Source organism: Eulemur rufifrons, chromosome 8, assembly GCF_041146395.1.
Source record: "Eulemur rufifrons isolate Redbay chromosome 8, OSU_ERuf_1, whole genome shotgun sequence".
Lineage (NCBI taxonomy): Eukaryota > Metazoa > Chordata > Mammalia > Primates > Lemuridae > Eulemur > Eulemur rufifrons.
Window position 1 is genome coordinate 46,979,383 of NC_090990.1, and position 18,580 is coordinate 46,997,962.

Genomic DNA, 18,580 nt, shown 5'->3' on the forward strand with positions numbered 1-18,580 from the left:
CTCTGTGCTCTTAAAACCTATGTTATAATGAGAATAAGGCCTGGTATGATGGAAAATTTTGAGTTATATAACATTAATTAAGAAACAGTGCTGGCTGGGCTAGGTGGCTCACACCTGTAATCCTAGCCCTCTGGGGGGCAGAGGTGGGAGGATCAATGTAGCTCAGGAGTTTGAGACCAGCCTCAGCAAGAGTGAGACCCTGTCTCTACTAAAAATAGAAAAATTATCCGGGCATAGTGGTGCATGCCTGTAGTCCCAGCTACTCGGGAGGTTGAGGCAGGAGGATCATTTGAGTCCAGCAGTTTGAGGTTGTTGTGAGCTAGGCTGATGCCACGGCACTCTAGCCTGGGCAACAGAGTGAGACTCTGTCCCAAAAAGCAAACAAACAAACAAACAAAAAACGGATCCTCTAGACCACTTGAAGGAGCCTGGAATGTATCCTGTCAGCACTATGGAGTCACTGAAATATTTCAACCTGCGGAGTTTTGTGATCAGATTTGCCCTTTATGAAAATGAAGGTTTGCCTTCACTGCATTGTTTTCACTGTTTCTCAGAGTGTGGTCCATGAACAGTTTACACCAGAAGCCTGGATCGGGGCAGGTGAATTCTTAGAAATCAGAATCTGCATTTAAATCTAGTTCCTCAGGTGATTCTTCATTGAACGCATGAACACACACACACACACACACACACACCCCAAAGTTCTTCGAAGAACCTCCAATTTAGCACCTAGCTAGAAAAGCAGAGTAAAACTTCAAGAACAATGGGTCTTCAGGAAGCTGTTTACAAGATGGCCAGAAGATGGCGCAGGTTTTCCATTTACCTGATTCACGTATTGCTAGAAAGATGGAAATCTTGTTCAAAAGAAATTACTTGATCTCGCTACATAAATCCAGAAGGGGGCTCCCCAGAAATTATGATGGCAAATGAAAAACTAGAAAGACTCATAACACATGAAAATAGGCATCCTAACTTCGTAGAAGCCAACCTTCTCTAGAGAAAGATTAGCAGACTAGGACATGTCCTCTAGGCTAGAATAGTACTACACCCCCAGAAAGAAAGCTCTAACCAGTCCCTGTTTTATTTTGACTGTAAAATAAAACAATTCTTTAGAAGAGGGTGGGTCTCTGTGGAATTTAGGGACAGCAGCAGTTGGCCTGCAGCCCTAGGAAGGAGAGAGAAGGCCTCTGGTCCCACAGCAGGTGCAGATGGACGTAGCAGGCTCCCCGGGCTGTTGAACCCACATTGCCAGTTCTCTTCCTTTGCTCCTAGGTTGAGATCTGGCATCAGTGGGTGATAGAGGCAGAGCCCAGAGCCCTCCACCTTGGCACCTCCACTGAGGAAGAGTTAAGTAGTTATGGGAGTGTTAGAATCAGTTTCTTCAGCCCCAGGAACAGAGAGGCAGAGTCACTGAGGTTGCAAAAGGCAAAGGAGTTTATTGGCTAGCTCGAGCTAGAGTCCAAGTCCCAGAACACCCACGCAGTGGCCTCTCTCCGAACGAGGACCCCGCCCTGGGGTAAGAGTCAAGCTTTTATACTTTTCATTAGGTTATGTACTCTGGGCACACTATCCCCTCCCCCCCCCCTAGTTCATTTGCTCCTTCAAGAGTGGCTGATCGTATTGGTTCCTGATTGGTCGGCTCCAAGGTCGTGTTGGCTCCTGATTGGTTGGTTCCAAGTCCCGGGATCTTTTAGTTGTTATCAGCATTATTTCTGGGAAGGGGAGGACCCAAGTGGGGAAAACCGAAACTTAGGCCTATTCCAGGAGGTTCAGCCTGTCATGGAGTCACTCCTGCTCTCCTTCCTGTTTTACAGGAGCAAAGCACCTACAAATTGTGCAAAATGTCTTGTTCAACACTCAGCTCCCTATTACAACTTCCAAGAAACCTTCCCCAGATGTCTCCTGCAAGTTTGGCTAATACAGCCTCTTCTTTCATTCCATAGAACCCATTGTTTACCTCTTCAATTAAATTGTAGTGTTAAAATGAATCTCTTTTCAAGATCCATCTTACCCAAGAGATGCTAGGCTATGAGCTACTAGCAGTAGGCCATCAGCTGCTGCTTTCCTACTTCTAAGCAATACACAGGGGGAAAATAGCATTCATAATAGCAATGAAAATCAATTTTACTCAGAAATAATATTAACAAGAAAATGGGTAAGACCTGTTTGAGAAAAAGCCTGCAGAAATTTAAACAAACGATGCTATTTACAATGTTAATAGCAATCATTTGTGGAAGGCTTACCATGCCCTAGGCACTAGTCTAAGCACTTTTGCATGTTTTACTTCATTTAATCAACAATTCTATGAGGTTGATAGTATTCCTCATTTTATAGGAAACAGAGGTGCACAGAGGTTAAGTAACTTGCCTTATAAAATTCCATCTTCATTTGCTGGAAAACTTGAAAAACATATAATTCTTCCCCAATTGTTTTGTTTGTTTGTTTGTTTGGGGTTTTTTTGTTTGTTTGTTTGTTTGTTTGTTTTTGAGACAGAGTCTTACTCTGTTGCCTTGGCTAGAGTGCCGTGGCGTCAGCCTAGCTCACAGCAACCTCAAACTCCTGGTCTCTAGCAATCCTACTGCCTCAGCCTCCTGAGTAGCTGGAACTACAGGCATGTGCCGCCATGTCTGGCTAATTTTTTCTATATATTTTTAGTTGTCCAGCTAATTTCTTTCTATTTATAGTAGAGACGGGGGTCTCACTCTTGCTCAGGCTGGTCTCGAACTCCTGACCTTGAGCAATCCTCCTGCCTTGGCCTCCCAGAGTGCTAGGATTACAGGCGTGAGCCACTGCGCTGGGCCCCAATTGTTTTTTATGTTTAACTCAACTCTGATCAAAATTCCCAATGAAGGAAAGTTCACAGATGTAAAAAGTTCATATGTTATATAAGTACATATGTACACAGAAAAAAATCTGAAAGAATGTACATCAAAGTGTTAGATATGATCTTTGCTTCTCTGTATTTTTCTATTTTTTTTTTTTTTTTAATTAATTTTTTTGAGACAGAGTCTCACTCTGTTGCCCAGGCTAGAGTGAGTGCCGTGGCGTCAGCCTAGCTCACAGCAACCTCAAACTCCTGAGCTCAAGCGATCCTCCTGTCTCAGCCTCCCGAGTAGCTGGGACTACAGGCATGCGCCACCATGCCCGGCTAATTTTTTGTATATATATTTTTAGCTGTCCATATAATTTCTTTCTATTTTTAGTAGAGATGGGGTCTCGCTCTTGCTCAGGCTGGTCTCGAACTCCTGAGCTCAAACGATCCGCCCACCTCGGCCTCCCAGAGTGCTAGGATTACAGGCGTGAGCTGGTATTTTTCTATATTTAACAAACTTGTTGCAATGTGCATGTATTACTGAATTCCAAGTACAGTGAAAAGCACTAACTGAATTATCTTAAGTTCTCCCAACAAGACTATGAAGTAGATACTATTTTGCTTACTTTACAGATTTTACAAATGAAAGCACAGAGAGGTTAACTAACTTTCCCAAGGTCACACGACTGGTAAAGTGGTGATTTCAACCTAATAGCCTGAAGCCAGCTCTTTTATAAGTGGGGATTATCGCATTCCAAGGAAGGGGGAAATGAGGACTGTACAATGTGATGAAGGTCTTTACAGCAAGAGTCCCAGAAGGCTTGGGAACTCCAAGTGTTCTTCATTCAGGCTGGAGACTCAAATAAGGCTTCTTCTTAGAGGAGGTATCATCAAAGCAGGACTTCAAAAGAACAGTGTTTGGCACATAACACAATGTTTGACAGATGAGTTGATTAGCCTAGCAAAGACTTTGTATTGAGTGAGGAAGGGCATTCTAAGCAGAATAAATGCATGGGGTGTGTCTCAGCCAGGGCTCCAAGCTGGTTTTCTTGGGCATTCTGCAGCGATGGACCGGCCAGGGGCTCAGCTTCCTCATGTCCATTCCACTGCCAAGTGCAGGAAGGCCTCTCCCTTTCGGGCTTGCATGTCCTGGCAGGTGGCAGGGGTATGAACTTGGTAATCAAACTGGAAGCAGGCAAAACGTCATATTCTGACAGGCCAGACAAGGCTGAGGAGCTGGGCAGACTCAAGGAGGCCCTGGAGTCAGGCAAGGAGCCGCTACAAAGCCCAGCCGGTTTGCCTTGACCTCGGCTAGCCTGTCCTCTGCCTCCGAGGCAGCTCCCTAGCATCATGCTGGGTCACGTAGGGGTCTACGGGACAGTGGTTTTCAAATATCTTTCCCCAGATTCCTCACAAAACACATTTTTAGGTTGACATCTAAAATTTTTTAAATTCTAAGCTTAGTTTCAAAAGTACTTATTTTCGAGTTATTTTTTTATATGATGAATAATAGATTTAAATACATTTTTTTCTCAAAAACCGATTTAGTTCTTCTAATTTACAGAGCGTTCCCCATGTAACCTAATTGGCAAAGCAAGTCCGATCAGACAATCATACTTTCGGTTAGGAGAGGTTGGACTTCACGTTTCACAAGTAATACTGTTAATGTACATCCTGAGGACCTCTCTCTATCTACTTCTGATTTTAAATCCAGTGGAAATGTAGGAGCCACACACCTGTAATCCTAGCACTCTGGGAGGCCGAGGCAGGATCCCATCTCTACTAAAAATAGAAAAATTAGCCAGGCGTCATGGCGCGGGCCTGTAGTCCCAGCTACTTGGGAGGCGGAGGCAAGAAGATAGCTTGAGACCAGGAGTTTGAGGTTGCTGAGAGCTATGATGATGCCACTGCACTGTACTTGGGGCAACAGAGGAAAGAAGAAAGAAAGGAAAGGAAAAAGAGAGAGAGAAAAAGAGAGAGCAAGAAATAAATAAATACATAAATGAATGAATGTAGGAACCAGAATAAGCCGCCTGGAGATATGAAGGCTGGTCGAGCTGAGGGCAGTTAGGAAGAAGCAGCTGTGGGAAGCTCTCTGTCCTCCCTCTATTTGTCTAAAAGCAGGACAGATTTACAAAGACAAAAGGTATCTGGCCCTTCCTTTCCTCCAGGGAGAGCAAAAGTGAACCAAAAACCACTTTACACCTGTTATAGCCTAAGATGCGAGAAATGACCACCTAAAGACCGAATTGAGCCAAATTAGGAGTCTTTATTAGCTGGCCAGCGACCACCCCCTGTCCTGGGAAAGTCCAGAGACAGAGAATGGCCTCAATCTTAAAGTGAGCAGGGGTTATATACCTTCGCCACTAACAATACTAACAATACACATACGGCTAAAAACATGTTGATTACAATAATTCATAAGCAAGCAAACTTACAGAAGCAAATAGCATCCGTTAAATCAAGGAACATTTCCTTGAGGAACATCCAAGGAACATTTTTCCAAGGAACTGCCAAGTGTAGTACAATGTAACTATACACCTAATGATTTTAAACAATCACTTACAAGTTAATCACTGTATAAATTTTTTTTCTGTTATTTATGTATTTTTTAACTTTACACAACAGTGAGTCCGTACACAAGATGGCTCACAGAGCTATACTGAGTACTGTGCCTCATCACAACACCCTCATCTGTCCGGAGATTGTACCTGAGGAATCTGCATTAACAAGCTTTACTGTCTGACCCTTGTCTGCCTGTTATTTACTTTTCCCCAAGTTGCCCTCTCTAGAGACTCAAAGTCTTTTCCATCCGTCTCATCACTTCCCTGAAAATGTACTGTTCTTTGTTGAAGGTGCTGTATAAGCCGGAATACAAGGCCAGCCCTTTGAGAACTACTCATTCCCACTGGGGCCTCCCACGTATATATGAAATATACATGTTAATGAATTTCTGTGTTTTTTTGTCTTGTTAATCTGTCTTCTGTTGCAGGGGCCCATTTCAACTAAGAGCCTATGAAGACTGAAGAAAAAAATATATTTTTCTTTTCCTACAGAAACAAGGAGGGAAAGAAGGAGGAAGAATGGAAGGGTGGGTGGGTGGAAGGACAGGTTTATTGCTTTGAAGATATAAAGTACCTTCCCTTTCCATATTTCTCATGGAAGCTCCCAGGCTGTTCACGTTAGGGATTTATTAGGGTGGAAAGCCTAGTAGGTGCTCACAGCGCAGGTGGAGAAAGATTTAAGACATATCAAAGTAAAAAAGTTTCTTTTACCCTTCAGAAGGACAGAAAGAGAGAGAGAGAGCAGGAAGATGGCATCTCCAAGAAAGAGAAGGGGGTACCAGCAGTGAGCCCAAGCGGCTTGCTGCTCTTCTGGGGACAAAGAGAAAAACAGTAATTGCGGAAAATAGCAGGCAGTCGGGAGACATCAGTTTGTCCGTCTTTCTTGTTTCTTCTGTTCCTGGAGACTTGGTTGTCTCTGAAACGTAGCCAGACCTAAGCCGGGGACGTGATTTTGCCCCTCAGATTTGGTTCTGGGCAGGAAACGAACACGTGGAGTTCACCCCCCACTGTCTGTCCCCAGGCTTCTCAGGAACACCTCGAGGCTACAGAGACAGATTCTGAAGGCTGTGAGCTGGTGACGTAAAGAGAGAGATTTACATTTCCTTTTGGCTCTTTCAGCTCTTTTCAGATGTCTGTGACAAAGGAACCCTGCAGGGTGCCTGCCAGTTTTGGGAGAGAAATAGCAGAGAGTAGGGAGAGCTCGAGATTGATCTTTAGCTGTCAGTAGAAACTTGCGGGATTAGATATTTTCCCGGCATTTCAGCAAAGCTGCCCTATCAGGATTCCCATTCAGAGGCAGGACTTCTCGGCAGATTTCTATACCCGGGGGAAACGCTCCCAAAGGAGTCCAGAATGTAAGTCATCATTTCACAAAGTGGGAAAAGAAAGGTCGAGAAAGAGGCAGGGGGAGGTAGGAAAAGAGAATCTCTCAGATTCCCTCAAGGTGTCTCAGGGTGGAGTAGGGGTCCGTGGTGCTTTTGCCTTTCCCTTAATTTTTCTTCTGTCACCCTCCTGCAGCGCCCTGGTCAGTAGCACACGAGACTCAGCACTGAGACTGTCTAAGGCCACAGGAAAGTGGTGGAAAATTCACCATCACCATTGCTGGAAAGAGCAAATTTATGGCTCTGTTCTTTTTTTTGTTTTTGTTTTTGTTTTTGTTTTTGTTTTTGTTTTTTGGAGGCAGAGCCTTGCATCAACCAGCTGTGGTGCAGTGGCGTGATCATATCTCACAGCAACCTCAAACTCCTGAAATAAGTGATTCTTCTGCCTCTGCCTCCCAAGTAGCTGGGACTACAGGCACACACCACCGTGCCTGGCAAAATTTTTTAAAATTATTATTATTATTATTGTAGAGATGAGGTCTTGCTATGTTGCCCAGGCTGGTCTCAAACTCCTGGCCTCAAGTGACCCTCCTGCTTCAGCTTCTCAAAGTGCTGGGATTACAGGTGTGAGCCACCACACCCTTCTTCCCTGGGATTCTTTTTCTAGGATGTAATGCTCTGTATATGAATAAAATGCTTCAAGACAAAACAACTTATCTAGAAGGCCTCAGCCTACCCCAGAGGCTGCATGCTCCAGTGTGAAGACCCCTGCTGAGGGCAGCCACCACCCCACTGGCCTATTCCTTTTGCCACCAGGCAATTCTGCCTTTTAATGTAAATAGGTCTTGATTGGCCCATTAAACCCAGAGCCCAAGGCTCAAATTTTTTCACCCAAAAAACTACAACACACGGGGGTGGAAGGTCTTCCCCTTTTAGAAATCTAATCCCAATACCCTGTTACACTTAAAACAAATTAATAATATTCCCTTACTATCACCAAATTTCCAGTTACTGTTCAAATTTTCCTTTTTGTATCACGTTTTGTGTACTGTTCTGAGTCAGAATCCAGAGGCTTCACAGCATTGGATTAATATAACTGGTATGTTTTTTAAGTCTCTTTTAATGATTAAAGTATTGAAACTGTCTATAGGTTCTCCCACACACACACCATTTTTTACCCCCTTGATATTTATTTGTTGAAGAAACCAGGCTATTTTGTCCTGTATGGTTTCTTGCACTCTGAATTTTGCTGGCTGCATCCCTACAGCGTCATTTAGCAGCCATTTTAGCTCATGCATTTCTCCTAAACTGTAACTGACATTCAATCTTGACTTTTTCCCCCTGCCACTTGATTTTAATTTTTTTTTAATTTAAGTAATTTTATTAATAATGCCAAAGAGGGCTGGGCACAGTGGCTCACATCTGTAATCCTAGCATTTTTGGGAGGCCAAGGCAAGAGGATTGCTTGAGCCCAGGAGTTTGAGCCCAGCCTGGGCAATTTAGTGAGACTCAGTCTCTACAAAGAAAAAAAATATTTAACTCGGCATGGTGGAACGTGCCTAGAGTCCCAGCTACTCAAGAGGCTGAGGCAGGGGGATCTCTTGAGCCCAGGGGTTCAAGGCTGCAGTGAGCTATGAATCCTGCCACTGCATGCTAGCCTGGGAGACAGAGAGAGAGAGAGAGAGAGAGACCCTGTCTCAAAAAACAAGACAGGGGGTGAGGAAGGGAACAGCCATCAGGCATTAAGCTACAGCAACACAAGATGGCAGCCACCACAGGCCAGACAATTTGTGAAAACAATATACAGCCTTAAAATAGAATGTGGACCTAAATACTCAGAAGCACTCTATTTTGTAAGATTTGTAAAAAAAATTATATGGATGGAGTTGATATTAATAGTTCTAATGCACTGGTTGACGCAAGAGCCTTATCAGTGCTAGCAAAATGGCAGAATTCACATAGCATCAAAGTTGTCCTGCAAGAGCTTCAGTACCTAAAGGACAGTGTTATACCAATTAATCAAAAAGAAAAACCACAGGCCTTTCCCCTTCCCCCCATTTGATTTAAGCAGTCTTCATTTTCCACGGTGAAGTTTTCTAGATACATCTTGGAAATCTCAAAGCACTTGGAAAGGAAGCTCCCATTCAAAGGCAATTTATATTAAGATATATAAATGAAACTAACTTTTTGTCCATTTGAGAATAGAAGTTGTGCTATAACAAAAACCAGAACCAAACAAACAAAAAACGTAACCCACAAAACAATAATGCCCAAGAGGAAGAAGTAAGGTATTTAAAAAAAAACAAAAACGAAGTTCTCTTTGTTTATTCACATACTTACTGTTTGTTGACTGAAGATCGAACACCTACCAGATATTGAGGCTTCCCTGTTTATTAGCTGTATGACCTTGGGCAAGTCAACCTCCACCTGAGCCTTGCAAGTCAGGCCTGGGGAGCCGAACCACCCCAAACCCTTGAGTCTTCGCACAGGACAGCTTCCTGAGCTGCCCGGCCTCTCTTCTTAAATCTGGAGAAAACTGGGAAGTGTTTAGCAGTACACTGAGGACTACCAGAGTCTGATCTGGTAAGAAGAGTTTGCTTACTCAGTTATACCTTCATTCAACATGAGGGCCTATCTTTCCTTGAAGCAGGTTAGAGGAAAAAAAAAAAAAACACCAGGGCCTAATACATACTAGTCATAATTCTTGGTACAGTGAACCAATAAATCGGCAAACAAGAAAGATAAAATTCTTGCCCTTGTGGGTTATATTCTATACTCTAGTGCGGAAGTAGAAGCGAGACATAATAAGGAAACACAGTGCTCGCTTCGGCAGCACATATACTAAAATTGGAACGATACAGAGAAGATTAGCATGGCCCCTGCGCAAGGATGACAAAAAAAAATAAAATTAAAAAAAAAAAAAAGAAACACAGAATTGAATAGATAAATTCAGATTCTGTTAACTGAGAACCAAATAGAGAGGGTGCTGTAATAAATGGAAAGGGTGGCCTGGGAGGCCTTTTAGAGGAATTAGCACGAGTATGAAAGAAGTCAACCCTGCAAGAACTGCGAAAATAACTCACAAAGGAAACAGCTAATGCAAAGGCCCTGAGGCAGGACGCTCAATGTTTTCTGAGAAACAGAAAGGAAACAGTGTCTCTGTTACTGGGACAGTAGTACTAAGACAATGTTGCAGGGGGACACGGGATGGAATGAGTTAGAAATGTACTGTACTGAAATGGGAGGCTACTGAAAAGTATTATTATTATTATTATTATTATTATTATTTTGAGATAGAGTCTGGCTCTGTTGTCCAGACTAGAGTGCCGTGGCATCAGCCTAGATCACAGCAACCTCAAACTCCTGGGCTCAAGCAATCCTCCTGCCTCAGCCTCCCAGGTAGCTGGGACTACAGGCATGTGCCACCAGGCCCAGCTAATTTTTTCTATATATGTTTTTAGTTGTCCATATAATTTCTTTCTATTTTTAGTAGAGACGGGGCGGTGGGGGGGCGGGGTTGTCTCCCTCTTGCTGAGGCTGGTCTCCAACTCCTGACCTTGAGCAATCCTCCCGCCTTGGCCTCCCAGAGTGCTAGGATTACAGGCGTGAGCCACTGCGCTGGCCCAAAAAGTAGTATTAGTAAGTGGGGAGAGGGATTGCAGAGGGGCCAGAGGAGGCTAGGAGACCAGTTGGTGGCTATTTCAGGGATCCAGGTGAGAGAGGATGGGCTCGGAATGAGCTGGAGCTGTGGAGAGGGCAAAGAGAGCAGATGCGAGGGCTAGGGCATGGATTAACTGTGGGGGTTGATGAATGAGGTGATCCTGGAGGTCTGGCCTGGGCAGTTAGGCGCTGAGTGGCGCCTTTGTTGAGCTGTGAGCCTGGATCAGCACAGGTGGGCTGGGGGCCACGTTCAGGCGGAGCCTTAGGGAGGAGAGTTGGCGCTCAGTCGGGCCCTCGTGGAAGTCAGCCCTCACTCGGGGACGGAATGAGACTTCCGGGGAGGAGGCGAGGGAATGTAGATTGAGGGGAGGTTGGGCCTGGAAACTTTCCAAATGCATAGGAGAAGGGGAGGAGCCAGCAAGAGACTGTGAGTCCGTTCACTCCTCAATTAAAATATTCCTTCCTGACCTCGTTGGCTTCTCGGTCCTCCAGGCGGGCTTCCTTCTTCTCCAGGTAAGGCTGGCCCAGGTGTGCGGGGCGCGAAGCGGGTCGCCCCCTCGCCTCAACCCCTGCTCTGTCCCTCAGCGGCTGTGTAGGACCTTCCTGAGCCTTTACCCCCCAAAAGTGGGGATATTAAAATAGCAGTGCCGTGAGGAGAAAAGGAAGCCAAGACAGTGAGGAGGTGCTTAACTAGTGCAAGCTTCGGAGCCAGGCGGACCTGGGTCGTCTTCCAGAGATCTGGGACCTTGAGCTATTTATCTCCAGCCTTTTTCTAAAGTGTTTCTTTATCTGAGTGGAAAATAGATTTGGAAGTAATAACTTCTTTGTATTCCCTTCAATTGTTGGAAAAAGTGGCTGGGTTCTTTTTCATTAATAAAAAAAGGAAGGCATGTCTTGATAATGGACCCCAACTCTCACAAAGAAGCGGCCATCCTCTCCCCTGCCCCTTCCCTCCTCTCCTCAAATTCAGCTGTGGATCCTTCCTTCCCTGCAGCCCTCCCCCCACGTGCACCCCCAGACTCTTAATAACTCGCCTAGGTCACTTTAAGCAAACACATAGCTAGAGAAGTACTTTTTCTCCTGTCTACAAAATGGGGTGATTTTCTACATATTAAACCTTGAACTTTGACTTCTATATCTTGTACTTGACTTGAATTTTAGGCACTGAGGCACAACCCTACAGTCCTGCCCTGCAGAAGGCGCCTCTTCCCCGTGAAGGCACACAAGTGGGTAAGCTACTGAGACTTGGCGTTTTGTGGTTTGGCGGCTGGTGAAATGGAGGGCTGGTGCGCTGGAGGCCGGTGGGGAGGGGTATTCTAGAGTGAACCTGCAGAGGTGACCTTGGGACTGAATGGGTCTTGCTGTAATCCAGGTTGGGCGCACCTAGCCTGGCGCCATTATTAGCAAAACCTGCCCGAGTGTTATCACTAGAAACCACAGATATTTTATTTCATATTATAGTTGTTGCAGGTATCGTGAAACAGTTTTACACTCTCATTACTTGAAGAATAGTTTAATCCCACCTCTCAATCTTGTTAAATAATAGGTTAATAAGCTCATTCTATATCTCAAATTTATTATTTTTGATAACTATCAGATGCTAAATTCTACTCAGAGATTAAAGACAAGAGATATCTTTTTCCCATCCATGATATCAGACACTGATTTCTGTCCACGGGCACTCTGGGTTCAGAATCCCTAATTAAGGAGGGAGGCAGAGGCTGGAGCAAATTTAGGAAATTTCGGGCCGGGCTTGGACATGTGATTGGAAGATTTAGGAGGCTTTTAATCAATACACTGATAAGTTCAGATTTATATTTTAAGGAAGTTACTCTATAACAAACAGGAGGGCAGTTGTTGGCGACTGGGACCAGTTGAGAAGGCCAGAAATGTTTAGCAATTGACACACCTGAGGCATTGGGGGCTGGGAGGGTGGATAAATTTCCCTTTAATCTAAGCAATTGGAAAAGAGCTTGTTGATTTGCATTTTCTTGCCTTGTGGCTGCTGTCTTTTCATATGTTTATCTACTTGCATTTCCTTTAGGGTGAATCACCTTTTCAAAACCAGCTGCTGGTTGGTTTTTTTTCTTTGAGACAGAGTCTCACTCTGTTACCCGGGCTAGAGTGCCATGGCGTCAGCTGTGCCCTGGCACAGCAACCTCAAACTCCTGGGCTCAAGCAATCCTTCTGCCTCAGCCTCCCAAGTAGCTAGGACTACAGGCATGTGCCACCATGCCCGGCTAATATTTTATATATATTTTTAGTTGTCCAGCTAATTTCTTTCTATTTTTTTTTTTAGTAGAGACGGAATTTCGCTCTTGCTCAGGCTGGTCTTGAACTCCTGAGCTCAAATGATCCACCGGCCTCAGCCTCCCAGAGTGCTAGGATTACAGGCGTGAGCCACCGCGCCCCGCCCGGCTGCTGGTTCTAACTGTGTGTGTGTGTGTATGTATTGTGTATGTGTTCGCGCTGGAGCAGTTTTTTGGGTTTTGGGTTTTTCTGAATTTGTTGGTGGCATTATGGACTTTCCTTTTAACGTGAACAGTCAATATTCCCCACCTCATTCTCTTTTTTTTTTTTTTCCTCTCCCCCACCCTCCTCTGCAGCAGCTATGCCCACCTCATTATCTACAACCCAATCTCGTAAGTAGGCCACCTAACGTTTGGTGTGGTATCTCCACAGCGTGCAAGTGCCTGGGTTTTTTGTTTTTATTTTTAGAGACAAGGTCTGTCGCCCAGACTGCGGTGCAGCAGCTTGATCATAGTGCACTGCAGCCTCAAATTCCTGGGCTCAAGGAATCCTGCTTCAGCCTCCCCAGTAGCTGGGACTATAGGTGCGAGCCACCACGCCTGGCTAAATTGTTTTGTAGAGACGGGGTCTTGCCATGTTGTTCAGGCAGGTCAAGTCCTTTTTTTTTTTTTTGGTTGTGAGGGAGGAGAATAAAGAAGGCTCCCTTCTCCTTCCTTGGGTCAGGGGCTTTCTAAATTTTTAAAAAATGGTTTTATAATTTACTTTTCACCTTATTTTCTTTTTTCAATGGGTCATTTGTAATAATCCAGTCTGTATGTGTGGATCTCCTAAGGGCTGTGTGACATTCCATGTTTTGGACATGTTTTGGCTCAGTTATTCCCTCAGCAGTGGGCATTCCAGTAATTTCCGGTTTTTTTCCCAGGGCACCTGTCACGTACTGTAGAGTGGCTTTTGCAAGATAGGCAGTGCTAGATGACAGGGCTAATTACCCACGTGGTGTGAGAATTCCCCAGGGCTACTTTTAAGGTTGGGAGGGGAATACTTGCCCTGGCATTGTGGGTATGTCAGTAATCAGGGTGTTCAAACACAGACTCCTTTTTTTTTTTTTTTGCTTTGCATTCCCTGACTAACAATATTGAGCATCTTTTTCATGTTTACTATCCATGTGGTTTTTGTATGTATGTTTACAAAAACAGAATTGTACTAAGTACATTTTCTGCATCCTTTTTTTCCTGTAATATATTAATGACATACTTAACCAATACGTGTGATTCCAGTATACTCTAGAGTGTAATTTTATATGTACATAGACATATCGCATGTATATAAATACATATATGTACACATATGCAAAATAGTGGGTTTTTTTTTTCTTTTTTTGAGACAGAGTCTCACTCTGTTGCCCAGGCTAGAGTGCCCTGGCGTCAGCCTAGGTCACAGCAACCTCAAACTCCTGGGCTCAAGCAATCCTTCTGCCTCAGCCTCCCGAGTAGCTGGGACTACAGGCATGTGCCACCATGCCCGGCTAATTTTTTAATATATATTTTTAGCTGTCCAAATCATTTCTTTCTATTTTTTTTAGTAGAGAAGGGGTCTCGCTCTTGCTCAGACTGGTCTTGAACTCCTGAGCTCAAAGGATCCGCTGCCTCGGCCTCCCAGAGTGCTAGGATTACAGGCGTGAGCCTCCGCGCCCGGTCAAAATAGTGTATTTTTGTCACAAAAAACACAATACTAAACCTTTTGTTCACACATTCTTAAGCACAAGTGGTTTCATTCCTGATGGTAGAATCTCAAGAGGAGAGTATATGTGTTATTTCTGACTTTAATAGGCTTTTCGAATTTTCTGAAAAGTTATAACTATTCCTACTTGAAATGGGTAAAAGTGGTCTCTTTATCATATCCCCAACTCCTATGATTGGACAATTTTTCATGTTTACTAAAAAAGAATTGATTTGCATTCCTTTTAAGAGATTTTTTTAATCTTCGCTTATCAATTTATAAACACTATGTAAGAAACCTTAGCGATTTTTGTGTGGTTATTTTACAATTTAATTATATTTCCTCTTTGAAGTACCTACCTACCCATTTTAGCTTTGTTTGCAATTCAGAGCTATTTAAATGGAAACTTCTGGAAGGGGAACCTTTTAAATGTTGAACATCTTCTTGAGTTTTCTTTATACTGCTGATTTGATGAGGGTTTTTTGTTTTTACTTTTTGGATAAATATTTGATTATTTCAGAGTTTTGCTAGGATATCATTTATTTTATCTGGATTTTCTCTTTAGTGCTCATACATTTGCAAACCATCTTTTAAAATCCTTTTACTGGGTCCTTTCTCGTGCTTAATTTTGCACATTGGCTGTGCGTGGTGGCTCACACTTGTAATTCTAGCACTGTGGGAGGCTGAGGATTGCTTCAGCTCAGGATTGCTTGAGCTCAGGAGTTCAGACCATCCTGAGCAAGAGCAAGACCTTCTCTACTAAAAATAGAAAAATTAGCCAGGCACCATGGCTTGGCACCTGTAGTCCCAGCTACTTGGGAGCTGAGGCAGGAGGATCTCTTGAGCCCAGGAGTTTGAGGTTGCTGTGAGCTATGATGACACTGTTGGACTCTTAAAAAAATACTGCACATTGTACTTTTTCTCTTTGAAGAAAACTCATTTGGCTTGATTTTATTCTTTACAGTTTCTTGTAAATTTCTACTTTCATCTCACCTTTTTTGTCTTTCCATTCTTGGTTTTGATTTAGCTGCCTCTGGGGCACAAACATTATATTTATTGGTTATACTTAACTGAAAAATTCTTTGTTTCATTTCATACTTTTGGCCTTGAATTAGTATTGCCTTCCTTGTGCCTTGGTTTTGTCTGCATTTATCTATATAACTTTACCCTTATTTTTAACTTCCTTTGTCTTTTTTTCCTAAGATTTCGTTCTATTTCCACTTCTGTTTGGTATGGTTTTTTTCTCTCTTTTTTTAAAGAGAGGGTCCTCACTGTCTCCATGCTGGAGTGCAGTGGCACGATCATAGTCCACTGCATCCTCCAAAACCTTGGTTCCAAGGAATCCTCCCGCCTCAGCCTCCCAAGTAGCTGGGATTACAAGCATGTGCCACAGTGCCCATCTTGTCATCTTGTTTTAATAGTATCTTTTGTAAGTCATGTAGAATAGTCTGCCTTGTTTCAATTGGGAGAGCTCAGTGGTTTTCCTTTAGAACATTCAATTTAAAAAATGTTAGGAGAACTTTCAAACATTTGCAAACAAAAGAATTCATCACCCAGATTCAAAACCAAACATTTTCCCCCTTTGCTTATGTCTTTTTTTTTTTTTTGCTAAAGTATTTAAATCCCAGACATGCCATTTCACCCCTAAAAGCTTCATATGTAGCTCTTATAAAATAAAGGCATTATTAAGTAAATATAATGTTATTATCACAGCTAATAGAATTTGTATTCCTTAATATCATTTAATACTCAGCCCATATTCAAAATTCCCTGCTCTTTTATGATTGACTTATTCAAATCGAGATCCAAATAAGGGGCACATGAAGTCCCCTTCCTTGTGTCATTGAAGTACTTGAGGTCCTGTAGAAGTTCCTCTGGTCCTATCCTATGGACTTTTCTGGTTGTTTCTTCAGTCCTTGATTAGATTCAGGTACTACAGGTGCTGGCTTGGCTTGGCTTGGCTTGGCTTGGCTTGGCTTGGCTTGGCTTGGCTTTGCTTTTCTTTTCTTTTCTTCTCTTCTTTCTTTCTTCTTTTTTGAGACATAGTCTCACTCTGTTGCCCGGGCTAGAGTGCCCTGGCGTCAGCCTAGCTCACAGCCACCTCAAACTCTTGGGCTCAAGCAATCCTTCTGCCTCAGCCCCCCGAGTAGCTGGGACTACAGGCACATGCGCCACCATGCCTGGCTAATTTTTTTCTATGTATTTTTAGTTGTCCAGCTAATTTCTTTCTATTTTTAGTAGAGACGGGGTCTCGCTCTTGCTCAGGCTGGTGTAGAACTCCTGATCTTGAGTGATTCTCCTGCCTAGGCCTCCCAGAGTGCTAGGATTATAGGCATGAGCCACTGCACCCAGCCTGGGTTTTCTTAAGAGGGATGAAATGTGCAACTAATACTGATCACTTCTCTGTTTTTTGTAGTTATTTTTATGTTTCTTCTTTAGGCCTTTTCTCTGGCTTAAGGTCTTTAGTCTACATTTATTCCCTTCATCTCCTGTGGCCCATATTTTGGGAGTTATTTTGTCATAAATAAATGCTAATTGTATTAAATTTTTGCAACTATTATGTTTTTTTCTTTTTTAATTGTCTGATGTAGTGAGTTACATTTATAAAATATTTGCTTTTAAATTCTCCTTACATTCTTTATTTTATTATTGTGATAAAATATACATAACATAAAATTTTATCATCTTAACAGGTTTTAAGTGTACCGTGACATGAAGTACCTTCACATTGCTGTGCAATCCTGGGCACCATCCATCCCCAGAGCTTGTGCATCTTTCCAAACTGAAACTTTATACCCAATAACTCCTCATCCCCACCCCCCACAGATTCCCCCCCAGCCTCTGGCAACCACCATTTTACTTGGGTCTCTATGAATTTGGCTAACAAGCTACCTCATAAATGTAATCATATGATATTTCTCCTTTTGTGTCTGGCTTACTTCACTTCGCATATGTCTTCAAGGTACATCCATATTGTAGCATGTGTCAGAATTTTCTTCAAGGCTGAGCAATATTCCATTGTATGTACACCACATTTTATTTACCCATTTATCCATTGATGGGCGTTGGGTTGTTCCATCTTTTGGCTCCTGTGAATAATGCTACTATCAACATGGGTATACAAATATCTGTTTGCATCACTGCTTTCATTTTGGGGGGGTATATACCCAGAAGTGGGAATTTTAATAATTTAACTGGATTTAGTAATTCTATTTTAATTTTTTGTCACTATACAGTTTTTCATAATCACTCTCCTTGCATTCTTAAACTCATCTTGATCTTGGTGTATGATTGTTATATACTTTTGGATTTGATTTGTTAATTTTTAAGAATTTTGTACCTATATGAGTTTGAGGAAACTAGTAATTTATTCTCATTGTCCTCTAGTTTATTATTGAAGTTATCTATCCTCTTGTAATGAAATATTTTCTTTTTGCTGTTCTCTAGAAGAGCTTGGGTACAACTAAGATAAAAGTTGCTCTAAATTTTAAATTTGATTATGAAAGTTTAATGCTTCCAATTTTGGGCTGGGCACAGTGGCTCACGCCTGTAATCCTAGCACTTTGGGAGCCAGGTGCCTTGTAATCCCAACTACTTGGGAGGCTGAGGCAGGAGGATTGCTTGAGCCCCAGGAGTTTGAGGTTGCTGTGAGCTAGGCTGACACCACTGGCACTCTACTCAGGGCAACAGAGTGAGACTCTGTCTCAACAAATAAGAATAATAATAATGCTTCCAATTTTGAACCATGCTTTGTAGTTGTGTCCCATTTTCATTCAAAGTGTTACTTATTTGTACCTTCCCTCTGTGCCTGGCCCTTTGTACTCTTTAAAACTGGTTCTTTCTGATTCTTTCCTATTTTGGTGCAAAGCAAGTATCACCCTTCATCTCTCACTAAGCAGAGCCCTCCCACTCCCCCCTCCACTATACCTGTCTTTCACCAAGCTTGCTCCATCCTTGTACACAGTGTTTCCCCTGCTTGCAGTGCACTTCCTTTTATTCTTTGCTGTATAGCTGCGGTTCATTTCGTTCAGATTCAACTGCCCACTTCCTCAGGGAAGCCGTCCTGGCTCTCCCTGAATACATGAGATTACACCTAGTATAGGCACTTGTGACTCTTGACCCTTGATCTCTACTTTGTAGACTGGCACAATTGCAATTTTGTATTTGTTTCTCCCTAGACTTTAACCCACTCGAGGGTAGGTTCCATATCTGTTTCTGTTCAACATTCTTTCCTTTAGCTACTAGCACGGTAA

At 43.0% G+C, this 18,580-nt stretch overlaps 1 non-coding gene across 1 annotated transcript; it reads left to right on the top strand.

Annotated features, from left to right (window-relative positions):
* Positions 1–9,515: 9,515 nt before the first annotated feature.
* Positions 9,516–9,622, top strand: LOC138391053 (U6 spliceosomal RNA). The gene has a single exon (XR_011234694.1). It is a non-coding gene; the product is annotated as a U6 spliceosomal RNA (small nuclear RNA).
* The last annotated feature ends 8,958 nt before the right edge of the window (positions 9,623–18,580 follow it).